The following is a 12,646-nucleotide window of genomic DNA, read 5'->3' as shown; positions in this document are numbered from 1 at the left end:
TATAGTCCCCAAAACCCATTGCATTTCCTAAGGACACCTTTAACCAGCTTGGCCGAATCATGCCATGTGCATGTAGTGATCTTTCTAAGATCAAAGCACCTCAAAAATTCCAGTGGTCCTGCCATGCCAGCACCACTCACTCAAATTTTTGGCCACATCATTGAGGAAGAACTTGAACTAGGGACTTCTCTGTCACATGCAAAGTAGGCAAAAATATGTTATCTCATAACATCCAAAACGTCTCTATCAAACTGTAGAGACATCTATGTTCTGTGGGCTATGGCCCTGGCCTGGGAAACTCATGACCTAGGTTCAGCTTCATGTTCTGCCAAATTCAGTGTGAAAGCTCTGGTCAAAATAGAGCATACCAAGCAGACTGAGTCTCAAAACAACCACTTTAATACTATTTTGGTTTTTACAAGTCTTTGAAAGCTTTTTATGAGCTCAAAGCAGGACAACAAGTTTCAAATCTTCAGTGTTGTTGCAAAAAGGATTTTCTGTCCTCCCATCAGTTCTAATAACATGGCTTCTTTAAAAACTGGTGGTTTCCTTCTTAGAAACCATGTTAGTGGCTAAAGACATGGAAACTAGGCTTCCCAAACAGGCATTTCTCAGATTCGCTTCCAGTAATTTCCACTTGACTCTGAGTATCCCCTGCTGAATAAATACAGAGAGATATCTTGCATGCTAAAAGCTTTTCTATATCTTCTTATTTACAGGGATATAGAATTAGCGTAACATTTACCTTTCTCACAAATGAAAACTTAAGTTAGAAGATTTGCAAGTTGCCTTGATTTTTCTCATTTTTATAGGAAAAAATTCTTAAGGCTCATTCTGTGAGTGTAAATTTCACTAAGTGCAGCTTAGAGCACATTATGAGGTTTCCCAGGGTATTTTGTTCTCCTTACGTGATTCCACTGGGTCTTTTGAATCTACTTATTGCATTCATCGCTTCTAAAAATCCTTCCTTTGAACATTTGCTTTAGGTTTTCTTTTTCCTTTAATATACTAAAGGTTGTTTGGGGTTTTGGGGGTTTGTTTTGTTTTTAATTACTGTTATGTCAGTTTGTATGATCACTGAAAAAAAGCCCTATCAATTTCTCCTTTCTGTTTGCAATTTGATTCTGAGATGGTTGCTCCCAAAGGTGCTCTGAACCTTCTCCCTTAAGACAAACAAAATTTCTCTTCAGCTGTGAAAAAGACTACTGTTTTCTTATCCAAAATGATACAATCCCAGGAGAAATACTGCCTTGTATCCAGAACACTGCATTTTATCATCTTGAGAAACAAGCATCCAGTCTCTCTTCCAGCTTCTCTTCTATAAAGATGAGCTTTAGCACTTAGTCACGGGGCTGGATTTTCTATTGTCCTAAACTTTACACAGTCCTTCACATGAGTGCAAGATGGGTATAAAATGCTACCATATCAGAATACAGGGTGAGGTTATAAAAGACAGGGGGATTGCAGGGGGGGGAATCCTACTTGTTCTGTATCTGGATTGAACATGTGGCCTGTAACCTTTTATTCTGTATTTCGTCCCCCACCTCCCACAGCAGCACTGAGTTTTAGGTGGGAGGAGGTAGAGAAATAAAACTGAGTCTTGCACCCAGAAGAACACCAGGTCCAATGCTTCTTGGCTCGGGATCACCATGCCAGGCAAGCAACCAGCAAGGCAGGTAGGCTCTGGGCTTCCCATGGGGCAGACTTGGTATGAGGAGGGTGGCAACAGAGCAGTGCCTAACGTTTACGTTCTCTGATACAAATTGTTTCTCCCTCACTTTTCAAACTGGAGGAGATTTTCCCCTTATTGTCAACTAACGTAGAGAGCGCAGGCAATACAAGGGAAGGTACAACTTGTAAGGGGAAAGATGCTCCCTGGTTTCCAGGAGAGTGAGCACAATAAAATTATTGTGTTCTATTTTTTAAAGACTTGTTCACACACGCTTTTTAAAAAAGCAGTGGTGGATCTACAGCAGAATAATATAAGCATAATCTTTAGCAAATTCTAAAGCTGTTATGTTTAAGCTGCAGACACATACATCTCCATCACACTGTCTTTCAGTGAAATGGACTAAGCTTTCCTCCACTGTGTGAATGGATAAACACTGTGGTTTTCATTTGTTATTAAATCTTGCCTAAAACTCTAAAATGAGACATTGCAATGTTATATGTATTCTTCAACCATTAAAAATAATTCTGTGTTAAAGAAACTGTGCTCTATGGGCCTGTAAGTTGAATGCTGACGTCTCTTTTATACAGCCCATTCAAGGTAAAGATACATAAAAGAAAATAGGTCCTCTTCTGTGTTGCAGATATTTGAAAAGAATAATTTTAAATTAACTACAACTTTTAATGCTTGAGGAAAATTATTTCTAACACTGTATTGTTTTAAGCATTTAGACTTTTAATTAACATATTACAGACCAAAGTATTAAGGAAAGCTGTTGAACTGCAACCTTTCCTGTCTCCCCCACACTTTGAAAATAGACCATTTCTAAATAAGTGACCATTGGCAACCTGAGCCAGAGGGCAGCATTCACCACCTTATGGTACACTGCAACTTATGGTGAATCTCAGCTACATTTTAACTCCTCTTTCTCTGTGCTATACCAATAAATGTATTAAAAATGGGTTGCCTCTTACAGCCTAATGCAGCATTATTAAGTGAATAAATGACACTGCTATTAGCATTCAGTTATAAATACATTTGAATTTTAAACTGAACATATGCTACTTCTCTGCTTGAAACTAGCAGCTTTTGTTTTCAAAAACCATGCCACAGACCTAGGCATGCCATCATAATAATACTTTAGCACAGAGGATGTCAAAGCTCTTTAAACAAGAGAGTATCAATATCTCAATTTGATCCATTAGATACAGATATTAAAGAAGTTTCCTGAGGCTGCATAGTGATCAAAACTGAGACAAGAATAGAGTCCCTGTGTCTTAGCTGTGAGCTTGATTTAGTTTCTCACTTACTACTCTGGGTATCAATTCCACAATAAGCTTTTATTCATATGTTTGGTTTTTTGCTGCAAAGCTGTTACTCTCTCTTTTTTTTCCCTTCAATTATATTGGAGATCTTCTGTCTCAGCTTGGAATCAAATTCTTGTAGCCAATTTAGGCTGAAGAATTCCTTGAGTACTCAGTTATTAATAACTCCAGGTTCATGTTCCCCTCCCCCATAACCCTTACGTAATAATTTCTTCTAATACAATATTTTTGATCAAATCAGAAATGTATGAAAGAATGCAAAACATTTCTTGGTTCCCAGACACTATCAAATCACTTTATTAGTTCTTCTTATTTAAGACAGAACCACTCATAAGATAAACATGTTTAAAAATAATAAAAATGAGTAATGAAACACTTGTCTGCTTCATTTGGCAAAGTGTAACTCTGGAGTTGTTATCAAATAGCAGGAGTGAGTAGAGCAGAAAGTAAGAGAGAGAAATGGATGGGAAGATTATCTGGGGATGGGGGTACTGTGAGCTCTCAGCTAAGCCTGTGGAACAATGAGCTTAACCACAAAGCCAAATCCTCCAGCAGCTTCACTGAATCCAGTGGAAATTTGCTTGGTTGCATTTGTTGGGAATCTAGCATTCTCTGTGTTGATATTGAAATAACATCTCTAGATTTGAATGAAGAAAGGTGAAAGTAAGACTTGACCAGAATTTCAGTGATGATGATGGGAGAGGTTTCACTGTGTTTTATTTCACAGCAAGTGATGAGGGAGTTTTAAATCTGCACTGGCTAAAATATCTTCGAACACATTTGCAGCACCACTTTGAAATTTAAGAGAAACCAAACATATTTTGGGAGGTTTATTTCAACCACAGATAGAAAACAATGGGGTCCCATGGCAAGTTGAGAGCCTGCTCCTTTCAAAGGAGCACATGCCACTTCAAGAAAAAGGGCATGAAAGGAAGCAATGATGTGCAAATCAAAACAAGCCCTTTGTCTTTCTCACTGGATCCATAGTTGAAGAAGAATAGACTGTAGGGGGAGAATTTAGACCTGTCTTTATTCGGTCTCCAAAGGCAACTTCTTTCCTTCTGGATGAGAAAAAAATTCAGTTCTAATGGTGGTGGCAGCCTTCCACTGAATGACCTTAATTTTCATGATCAATACAGGCAGGTGGCAACAATGCTCTCTTCACATAACTAATTGTTGAAGATTTAGAATTGATCGGTTTGGGGTGGGGTTTTTCATTTGGTTTGGGGTTTTTTTTGTGGATGTTTGTTTTGTTGTTGAGTTTGTTGTTGTTGTTTTGTTTGTTTGGTGGTGGGGTTTGCGGTTTTTGTTTTATTTTGGTTTGGTTTTTTAATTATTATTGTCAACCCCTTTCCACTGCTATGGGGGATTCAGCAGTTTTTCACCTCCTCAGCCACCAAACTGAGCTCTGGAGTTAATTTGGCAACCTTTTCCTTCCTCCCTGTCTCCCTCTCTGCCTGCAACACTATTCTGGCACTCCTCAAGGTTCACTAACCAAGGAAGAAAAGTCTCCCATGTGTTTCCCTTTGCTAGATAAGTACAGAGTTAGTTGTGGCCAGGAATGTGATTGAATTTGTCATGGTTTGGGGGTTTTTGTTTGTTTTGGGTTTTTTAATACTTGTAGTGCTTATATTTTAAATCCGCTAATATTTTTTGCTTTTTTGGTTTTGTGCTTCCTGCAGGTGACAGAACTCCAGGGACGTCACTTCACCTGAAGCTGGGCACAATGAGACCTATACCTCGGTAAGAGACCCGTAAGGGATTGGAGATTCTACTGTGGCAGACTTAATTTGGCTGCTTCTTCATTGCTGTTTCTTTTTATCCTTTTCTTAAGACTTTTTTGATCAAGTTGAGATGAAGGTAGGCCGCTCTAAATTTTGCGTGTGCATTTATACCCTAGCTGAATTAACTCCATCTTTGGCAATTTTCACCACTGTTATTCAGTGCAATGCTGGCTTTCACCCCTCTGAGCCTGCAAGCTAGCTCTGGACCCAGGCTCAGATCCCGACGTTGCAGCATGACATGCTGCCGCTTAAGCACTTAATTATATGTAAGGAGACAACGATCCACATTGTACCCTTTACAAAAGGGCCACAAGGAAAAATAAAGTCCCACTGCCGAGCCAGCCAAAGGGATCTTTGCCAACACCAGGTGGTGGGAAGCATGAGGCAAGTGAGCGGGGTGACTCCTGGCACTGCTTGTGCAGCCACAGTGACAATCAAAAAAAATGCTGCTTTTGAGAGAGGGGCCAGTAACATTTGGCGTTTGGTGTCAAGGGGCTGAAAAAGGTGCCATGTGAGGCTGAAAAGCCTTGCAGGGGTTCCTAATGAACATTTTCTGTGCTCCCCCTCCTACTTGGATGATTGTACTTAGCTGGCTACTGTGCTCTTGAGTCCATGTATTGCCAAGTGGTTATCTTCCTGCTTGCATCTGTTTATTCTATATTCACCTCTCTGTCTGGAAAGGTGCAACCGAATATCAGTGAAGCTACTGGGATTTTTCTGTGTGATTGAGCTGATCTCTCCTGGAGTTCTACCAGTGGTCTAATTTAATTACCTTGTTTCAAATACAGTTTTAGTGGGAAATACAGAGGAATACAAACATGAAATTCATCCATATACATAAACATATACTGTGTTTGGTTTACATCTTCTGTGGTATCTGTACCAAACTCCTCTTTTCTAGTAATAATGGACAATCTGTAAGTCATTGGGCAGGGACTACTGGGCAGTAAGTTAGTTTTGTTCTAAGTATAGGGCCTGCAGACTTTCTGAAGTTTAATAGCTTCATATAAGCTACAGTAGTAGCTCAGTAGTACTCATCCTTTGAATACTAATACTTTGAATACTAATAATCATGCTGTAACTTCATCTTCAAGACTTTTGTGTTCTTACAATAGAAAAAAACCTGCCCTTATGTAAGTTTATTTGGAGCATCAGAGTATGTTACATAAATTAATTTTTTGCTAGGTAGGTAAATGGTGTAGCTTAAAATTAATTGCTGAAATGTTTAGAGTGGTAGAAAAATCTATATTCTGTATAGCCACTGCCTAGTTTAGAAGGTTCAGGCATTGCGATTTGCAGGTTTATGTCTCTGTTTCAAATTTATAGGAGAATAATAACAAGACATTTGATGTCATATCAATAGTTGGACTCTGAAATCATGCTGCATAGTGTTTAAGGTAGTAATAGGCAAGTGTCACTTCAAAGTAGAAAAAGTTAGTAAGAAGTGAAGTTAGCTCTTTTCAAGATTTTGGTTTAGGTTATGTGATGAAATCTCATCTTTTTAGACTATGGAACACAACAGTATTTGAAATAACTATCTGTCTTCAGGAAAATGTCTAATATGTGTTTAAAGAGAGATTTAATTTGTATTGCATGAAAGCTAGGTGTACAAATGGAGTATTTGCTTATTTAAAAAACAAACAAACAAACCAAAAAACCTTTCCGTACACCTAGCTCCTTTTTTCAAATCCCAAGTCTCGGTACTTTGTGTGCTCCATGGAGAGGTTGTATACAATTATACCTTGCTAGCAGAACAAGATAAAACAATATAATCCCATTGCATTGTCATAGAGATAAAGCATATGATAACTTATTGTTTTAGTTGATCAGCAGGGTGGCCTAGTACAATGAATTCCTGTCTTCTGGCTTTGGCTTGTCTTCTGATTCCTGAGAGACACAACAAAGAAAAATAATAATAATAGTGGTAGTCTTTTTGCTTGCACTTTATGTGAATATTACAATACTGTAGTCTCAAGATGGAAAGAACAGTTATTGTGTGTTCTACCTGAACATCAACGGCATCACATGATGTAGTGTGATTCTGTATTACAATGTTGGACTTGTGCAATAATTGTACAGAATAGTAAAACCACGTTCCATATGCAATCATCTCTAGCCTGATTATAATTGGTACCATACCTAAAGGTTTCCCTTCCGAAATCAGGCCTCTTCTAAATATTAAACATAAATACTGTAAGTTTCTTACTTGAACATCTCATACTTTTAATATTTTAATTCTTGGAATGTGCCATTCTGGACTATACCTATCAATTATTGCAAACATTTCCACAAAGGGGTTAAAGGTTCTGGATCTCATCTACAAGAATTTCTTTATCCGTGGAGAGCAGTTAAATCATCAAAATATCATTTTCTAAGAAATAAATAATAGGCAGCTTCTGCACTTTGTGTATTTGATTTGTTAAGAGTTTTCTCCTGTCATGGTTTGAGCAATCAGAAAGTAAACACAGAGCATCTCCTGCATCTTATCTTGCTCTGCATGAAAACACTTCCCTGCTACCAGCCAGGGGTTTAACTCAGGCCACAGTGGTTAATTTCTGAAGAAATCCCATGTTAAAATATTCTCGGCACATAACTGATAATAGGGAATTAAGAGAGATGATACAGTCTGTTCTCCATACACACTTTTTCCCTGAGGTGCTGTGAAAGAAATGTGAATTTCACAGGTATGAAATGTATTCACCCACCTCTTTCTTGCACCCCAGAGGCAGAGTACTGCACAAATCACTGTGCAGAACCCCTCAGAGCCATGCTCAGGAGGCGGTGAATGCCTGGGCTGTGGTCTGAGCCTAGGGTTCTGCATCTTTATTAGCAATTCATATTAAACACCCTAAATTTTGTGGTGGATATCACAAGACGGGATCATTCAGAGAACTTGCATTGCACATCCTAGTGGTGCCCTTCAAAGTGTTCACAGTACAAGCTTCTTCCCCTCCTCCCACCCTTCAGTGAGCACCATAGCTGGGCTGCCTCTAGGAAGGGCTTTAAAGATCAACCTCCCTGCAGTTCTTTGGCGGGGACGGGGAGGGGGCGAATCTTGTGCCTCTCTGAGGCCACTGAAAAGCGGCAAGAGCTGTATTCCTGAGCCTATAATAGATGCAAATTGTGCAGATGAAGGAAAGGAAGCTCTAACAGCCGTTGAATGCAATCTGTGAACGCCACTGTTTCATTTATAGTGATGCTACCTAGGCATTTGCACTTAAAAGGAACAATAAAGAGGTGTCAGAACAATCGCAAGGCTGCAGAATTTAAACTGCGGCAAAGACGTTTTGAGCCATGTGAAATGTTGCCTGCAAAAGATCTGCTTTTTCCGTTAGTTTTTGTTTTTACTGAAGGCTGTTCTAGTTCTCCTTGTTTTATGACAACGAATGGTTCATTTGCCTTCAAAGACTCAGGATGCAAAGAGGGAGGGAAACAAATTAAGTCAAAACTGCAATGACTGGTGAAAACTGCACAAAGTATGTCACGGCGCTTTATTTCTCTACTTAGTTTTGAAGTAGCTTTGCTATACAGCTAGATGGTTGATTCACTAGCTTGCCAGCCAACCTCTAGCAGATAGCAGTAGAGTTGCTGTGATGTTTCCATGTTATCCTTGCTTACGGGACAAAGGGCCAAACCTCAAATGATGCAACCTTTGTAGGTATGCGTGTACCATGCTGAGGATCTGAGCCGCTGTTGTCTTTTAGACTCTCGATTTATAGAGGAGGTTTGGCATAGGTGAGAAATTGCACACTAACAACTTTATTTTTTTTAAGAAATCTATTGGCTGTCAACCAAGGGACAGTTACTGATTAACAAAGAAAAACGTGCTTGCATTTAAAAGCACAATAAGCTGTAATTGTGAGCATGATTATCTGCGAGTGTTGCTACCTACCAGCTGCAAATGTGAAAGCTATGTATGCATAGGAAAAACAAGGAAAGGGAAGCATTTGTTGTACCATAATAGGTGTGTTTAAAGTGCCTTAATCCTACTGAATAAGAGTAAATAGCCCTTGAAATGGAATATGTACACTAAAAAGAAATACATTCCATTTGTATATTTAAAAAAATGGATTACAAAAGAAGTTGTAGTAAAGCTGTAGGAATGTTAGGGTGAGATTGACTTTGCAGCTACAGCAGAATAAAATGCATCATAGGACCTGTTGTCATTCTGGATTTTCCACACATCCTATGGGATACTATTATCTGACTTTTATTAATATCATTCATTTGAATGCCATTAGTGATCAGAGGCCCTGGTTGAGGGTCAGTCATAGTCATCTATCTGTATCCCAAAGATCTCACAATTTATATAGACAAGACAGGCAATCAGCAGGTGAACGTCCCACAACTCAAGAAAATCAAAATTGCCAAAGACCATGTCATAACGTAATGTTTGGTTGGTTGTTTTTTCACATCCTTCAGTAAAATGAGTGATCTGCAAAATGAGGACGTGCTGTTCTCATCTTTCAGAAAAGTTATAACGTAACTAATGATAGTAAAACACTCTAAGAGCGTTCTAATTGATACATTAGAAGTTCAAAGTGACGATCTTTTTCATATCATATGGATTTAAACAGTGTGAGTCTTTTGAATCAGTAGCTTTCGATGAGGAATGTATTTCCCAGGGAAAAGCGGCGGGCAGCAAGAGTGTTTGTTTTAATAGTTCAGTCTGTATGTGTCTGTACATGTGAGTGAACAAGAGATCAGCAGGGCAAAACGTACCATAAATGCTGTAAAGTCTCATACAATTGTGTCAAGCAGTAAACCCAAATGAACTTGCAAAGTCATGCACTAGTTCAATTTTGGAAAGGAAAACCAGGCTTTGAAGCCAAGTAAATCAATCCTTAGTTCAAATTAAATTTGGAGTATCCTGTGAAGCTCCAATATACAACTCCAATAACAATCAGCACTTAAGGTGCAGGCAAATAATGTTTCATTTAAAAGAAATTGAATGGGGATTACTGACAGAGAAAGATTTTGATGCTGTTTTGTCATTAAAGTCAAATTATAGCATTATTGCCTTAATCCCATATGTCTCAATCATCTCTCACTCCTTCTGTCTCTCTTTAATGCATAAAAAAAGTCCTGTGCATGGTTGGTCTTGTGTCTTCATATCATTAAAACCTTGCCATGCAAATGTATCGTAAGTGTTGCCTGAAGACTTCTGTCTCATGCAAAATTTAGCTTAAACTCTGCTGGCATCAAATAATTTGTTATGCATAAACCTTCTGTTTGGTTTGCTGACATTCCTTCTTAGCTGGCTCTCATGGTGATTCATTATCTTGTGATATAGATTTCCAAGTATCATCTTTGTATTGATTTTTATATCTTTAATAACCACTCCACAGAAGATGGCTCCACTTGGTGTCATTGATCGCATCAAAAATTCAAGGCTTACAGAAATACTAGAGGGCTAATTGGTAGCAGAACATTTCAGACTTAATCTTAATGCAGTCTTAATCTGCACTAACCTTACTTGAAGATTTCCTTATTGAGGCTAAAGGGAAACTAGTGAATAACTGGAAATTTCCTGGTGAGAGCAGGTAAGACCATGAGGACTGTAAATGTGGAAAATGGAGATAACGAAGATTAGATCTGAAAAGCAACTTTCTTTTGTTTCTTCACCTCTACCCAAGCAACCTGCTTAAAGAAGAGGCAGAACATAATTCTCCTGTTTGCCTATGTGGAAAAATGCATGTTCACTGCATCTCGTACTGAGCAGTGGGCCAAATGAGATTGAGCTTCTGACTTGATTTAAAGAAAACTATTAGGTCTGACAAGTTCAGAAACGTGTGCTGTAGATCACTCTTTTCAAAAAGAAGTGATCAAAAGTAGGCAATTTTAATCTTTAATTTGTTATGTCAAAATTAAGGTCTCTGTTTGTAAGTTTAAGGCCTCAGACAGTCCAGTCTTGACTAGGTTTTAATTTAGAATATTTGAAAATGTAGGCCAGAATAGCGATCTGGGAGTCCTTCAATCAGTTTAATTTGCTAGAATGTGTTGTTTAAAGCTTCTATCTCATGTTAGGTTTTTCAGCAACATGATCTGTCAGTCACAAGGAGGTGATACATGTGTCCATATTTTTTTCATGGTTGCATTTGTGACGCTTTTTTACTGAGTTATTTCCCAGGATTTTGCACTTCTGAGTTATATTCTAAAACTCCAAAACAACTGAAAATAAACCACAATGAGATACAAGGGATTTTTTTATTATGATTTTTAATTTTTTTCTTAGAAAATCCAGTGATAGACGAAGAACGTGTAGAGACAGCAACATGTTAAAAGCAGCAAAGATAATTTCTCGAAAAAGCTGCCCTTGTAAATTGTTAAAAAGCTGTTGAAAAAAAAAAGTGTCTCCCAACAGCCACATGGTCTGTGGATTAAACATAGCAAGGCAGATTGTCCAGCTACTACTAAGGGTATCAATCAGGGCTACTCAGTCAGTTCTTGCCAGTAAAAGGCATTGAGACAGCACCAAGTCTGTGAGTTCAGCCAGGCACTGAATGCCATCTGTGCAATGGGAGCTGCCTGGTGTGCTTCCTAAGAGAGTAGAAGAACAGTTAGAAACATGGGATCTCCCATGGGAACATGAGAGACATCGTATGACTGGGAACCTGGTGAGAATAAGAATGAAATGCATTCATAGACTAGGTTGGAATAACCTTGGTCGCTTTTTGACAAATTCCTAGGGAGATCCCTGCCCATACAAAGCCTCTGTAGTAAGCAGAACTCTTTTTGCACTAGACCCTATCAAGCCTATCAGCTTAGCACTAGTTTCTTTATGAGCAACTTAAATTTGGAGCTGGCTGTAAGAAACTCACATTATTCTCACAAAGTCCAATCGAAAACACATTACACGGTTAATGCATCCATACACCCTTCATGCCTTCATTATGTTTCTGTTGTCACTCTGAGACTGATAGGAAATTGTCCACATCAAGCAAATCTTCTCAAACAGGAATCTAGCAGCTCTTTTCATTTCAGATTTTTACTGTGTTCATCACTATAACCTGACTGAGGAATGTATTTGTGGAGTAAACTGAGCAGTCAGGGAAATACTGTCACCTTATTTCCAGGGAGAGGGACAGAAAATACGAGGTCAGTCTGTGCCTTGCTTATTCACAGTGGTGAACAGTGACTCCCAGAATTGTTGTCTGGCCCCGCAGAACAATTCCTATGAATAATTATATATGAATATATTCCTTAGCCATCTGCGTGTGTGAGGGTTTTATGGTTTGGCCCAGGGTCAACAGGTAGGCTATTTGATGAGGGATGGTGATATAGCTGGAATGTAGGCTAAATCTACTGACTCTTACCCTTGTATCTTTCCTTTCTCTTGGTTCAGAATTGGCTTCCGTTAAAAAAACGTTTACATTCAGTGACATTTATTATGGGCGTGATATATAAGATATGCACACTACCTACTAATAAACAGCATGGGAAGATGCAACATATTGGCAAAAATCAGACTCATACCTCAATTCAAATATAAACACAGAGGAAACTTTTTCTCTTTGCCCCCTGCAGCAACATAATACAAAAGGCTCCTAACAAAGTACCTGAGTAAACATGATCCAGATGTCTAGAATCTCTGCCTGTCTTTGGAAGACATTTTTCATAATTACTTTTTTTTTCCTAGCTATATTATTAATTTTTCAAGGATGTAGAGAAAATCAGCTAAAAAGCTACAGGTGTTTCCAGCAAAAAGCAAACACTTAGTAATAAAAGCTTAAAAGATCATTTGTTTGTTTTCATTTCTGTACAAAGTGGTTTTATTCCATTCATTGTTTTGTTTTCAGAAAACTTCAGGTTTTGGAATAAAAGACCTGTAGTCTCATGTCCTAGTTACATGCTACAAGAAAAAGGAA

The 12,646-nt window shown here is 38.4% G+C and overlaps 1 protein-coding gene across 1 annotated transcript in view; it reads left to right on the top strand.

The window, feature by feature from the left end:
* The window catches only part of ADGRL2 (adhesion G protein-coupled receptor L2), a 386,421-nt gene that overhangs the window by 69,994 nt on the left and 303,781 nt on the right, over positions 1–12,646 (top strand). Inside the window, exon 2 of the mRNA XM_071810503.1 lies at positions 4,677–4,737. The gene's annotated coding sequence lies outside the window, so the exon portion shown is untranslated. The remainder of the gene's footprint in view (positions 1–4,676; positions 4,738–12,646) is intronic.

Source organism: Patagioenas fasciata, chromosome 6, assembly GCF_037038585.1.
Source record: "Patagioenas fasciata isolate bPatFas1 chromosome 6, bPatFas1.hap1, whole genome shotgun sequence".
NCBI classification, from domain to species: domain Eukaryota; kingdom Metazoa; phylum Chordata; class Aves; order Columbiformes; family Columbidae; genus Patagioenas; species Patagioenas fasciata.
Note: the sequence above shows the minus strand (reverse complement) of the source record. Positions and strands in the feature narration are given on the sequence as shown.